We start from the raw sequence: 3,100 nt of genomic DNA, 5'->3' as shown, positions 1-3,100 counted from the left end.
TATCTTTTTCAAATATATCTTTTTATCTTTTATCTTATCTTTTTCAAAATTTGATTTCAAAATATCTTATCTAACTTCTTATCTTCTTATCTTTTTCAAAATTTGATTTCAAAATCTTTTTCAATCATCTAACTAACTCCTTGTTTGTTTCTTATTTTTTTCAAAACCACCTAACTACTTTTCCCTCTCTAAATTTTCGAAAATTCTCCCCCTCTTTTTCAAAAATTCTTTTTGTTTTAAATTTTAATTTTAATCTCATCTTATCTTTAATTTTCGAAAATTACTAACCTCTTTTTCAAAATTATTTTCGAAAATCTTCTTTTCTTTTCTTCTTCTATTTTAATTATTTAATTACTAACACTTCTCTTCACCTCTCCTCATCCAAAAATCCGAATCTCCTTCTTCATTCTTCTACCTCTTTCTTCTTCTACTAACATAAGGGAATCTCTATACTGTGACATAGAGTATTCCTCTTTCTTTTCTTGTTTTCTTCTCTTTCTTATGAGCAGGAACAAGGATAAAGGCACTCTTGTTGAAGCTGATCCAGAACCTGAAAGGACTCTGAAAAGAAAATTAAGAGAAGCTAAATTACAACAATCCAGAAGCAACCTTTCAGAAATTTTCGAACAAGAGAAGGAGATGGCCGAAAATAATAATAATAATAATGCAAGGAGAATGCTTGGTGACTTCACAAAGCCAACATCCAAATTTGATGGAAGAAGCATCTCCATTCCTGCCATTGGAGCCAATAACTTTGAGCTTAAGCCTCAACTAGTTGCTTTGATGCAACAAAACTGCAAGTTTTATGGACTTCCATCTGAAGATCCTTATCAGTTCTTAACTGAATTCTTGCAAGTCTGTGACACTGTAAAGACGAATGGAGTTAATCCTGAAGTCTACAGACTCATGCTTTTCCCTTTTGCTGTAAGAGACAGAGCTAGAATATGGTTGGATTCACAACCTAAGGATAGCCTGGACTCTTGGGATAAGCTGGTCACTGCCTTCTTAGATAAATTCTTTCCTCCTCAAAAGCTGAGCAAGCTGAGAGTGGATGTTCAAACTTTCAAACAAAAAGATGGTGAATCCCTCTATGAAGCTTGGGAAAGATACAAGCAGCTGACCAAGAGATGTCCATCTGACATGTTTTCAGAGTGGACCCTATTAGATATATTCTATTATGGTCTCTCTGAATTTTCGAAAATGTCACTGGACCATTCTGCAGGTGGATCTATTCACCTGAAGAAAACGCCTGAAGAGGCTCAAGAACTCATTGACATGGTTGCAAACAACCAGTTCATGTATACCTCTGAGAGGAATTCCGTGAATAATGGGGTCCCTCAGAAGAAGGGAGTTCTTGAAATTGATGCTCTGAATGCCATACTGGCTCAGAACAAAGTGTTGACTCAACAGGTCAACATGATCTCTCAAAATCTGAATGGATTGCAACATGCATCCAACAGTACTAGAGAGGTAGCTTCTGAAGAAGCTTATGATCCTGAGAACCCTGCCATGGCAGAGGTTAATTATCTGGGTGAACCATATGGAAATACCTATAACCCATCATGGAGAAATCATCCAAATTTCTCCTGGAAGGATCAACAAAAACCTCAACAAGGTTTTAACAATGGTGGACGCAATAGGCTGAATAATAGTAAGCCATATCCATCATCTTCTCAGCAACAGACAGAGAACTCTGAACAAAATAATTCTAATTTAGCTAATATAGTCTCTGATCTGTCAAAGGCCACCTTCAGTTTCATGAATGAAACAAGATCCTCCATTAGAAATTTGGAGGCACAAGTAGGCCAGCTGAGTAAGAAAGTTATTGAAACTCCTCCCAGTATTCTCCCAAGCAATACAGAAGAAAATCCAAAAGGAGAATGCAAAGCCATTGACTTAGTCAACATGGCCGAATGCACAAAGGAGGAGGAGGACGAAAATCCCAGTGAGGAAGATCTCCTGGGACGCCCTCCAAGCAAGAAGGAGCTTCCTAATAAGGATCCTGAGGAATCTGAGGCTCACACAGAGACCATAGAGATTCCATTAAATCTCCTTCTGCCATTCATGAGCTCTAACTATTATTCATCCTCTAAAGAGGATGAAGATGTGACTGGTGAGCAAGTTGCTCAATATCTAGGAGCTATCATGAAACTGAATGCCAAGCTATTTGGTAATGAGACTTGGGAAAGTGAACCTCCCTTGTTCATTGGTGATTTGGATACTTGGATTCAGGAAACTCTACCTCAAAAGAGACAAGATCCTGGCAAGTTCTTAATACCTTGCACCATTGGCACCATGAGCTTTGAGAAAGCTCTGTGTGATCTTGGGTCAGGAATAAACCTTTTGCCACTCTCTGTAATGGAGAAGCTGGGAATCATTGAGGTACAACCTGCCTTGTTCTCATTACAATTGGCAGATAAATCCATGAGAGAAGCTCATGGGATAGTAGAGGACGTGCTAGTAAAAGTTGAAGACTTTTACATCCCTGCTGATTTCCTAATCCTAGATACTAGGAAGGAAGATGATGAATGCATCATCCTAGGAAGACCTTTCCTAGCCACAGCAGAAGCTGTGATAGATGTCAACAGAGGAGAGTTAGTCCTTCAATTGAATGGAGAATACCTTGTGTTTCAAGCACATGGCAATCCCTCTGTGACAAAAGAGAGTAAGCATGAAGAGCTTCTCTCAGTTCAAAGTCAAAAAGAGCCCACACAGTCAAACTCTAAGTTTGGTGTTGTGAGGCCACAACCAAACTCTAAGTTTGGTGTCCAAACCCCATATCCAAACTCTAAGTTTGGTGTTGGGACTAGACAACATTGACTTGATTGCTCTGTGGCTCCATGAGAGCCACTGTCAAGCTATTGACATTAAAGAAGCGCTTGTTGGGAGGCAACCCAATTTTATTTATCTAATTTTATTTTATTTTGTTTCTTTGTTATTTTTGTGTTTAATTAGGTACATGATCATGAGGAGTCACGAAAAAATAAAAAAAAATTAAAAACAGAGTCAAAAACAGAAGAAAAAAATTTTCACCCTGGAGGACGCACGGGCCGGCGTTCAGCGCCCAGAAGATGCATCTGGCGGGCGTTCAACGCCAGAA

General features: G+C 38.6%; 1 non-coding gene across 1 annotated transcript; it reads right to left on the bottom strand.

Moving 5' to 3' along the window:
* Nucleotides 1-1,038: 1,038 nt before the first annotated feature.
* LOC112804622 (small nucleolar RNA R71) lies at nucleotides 1,039-1,142 on the bottom strand. The gene has a single exon (XR_003203236.1). It is a non-coding gene; the product is annotated as a small nucleolar RNA R71 (small nucleolar RNA).
* Between the last annotated feature and the right edge of the window lie 1,958 nt (nucleotides 1,143-3,100).

The sequence above is a fragment of the Arachis hypogaea genome, chromosome 5, assembly GCF_003086295.3.
Source record: "Arachis hypogaea cultivar Tifrunner chromosome 5, arahy.Tifrunner.gnm2.J5K5, whole genome shotgun sequence".
Classification (NCBI taxonomy): Eukaryota; Viridiplantae; Streptophyta; class Magnoliopsida; order Fabales; family Fabaceae; genus Arachis; species Arachis hypogaea.
Note: the sequence above shows the minus strand (reverse complement) of the source record. Positions and strands in the feature narration are given on the sequence as shown.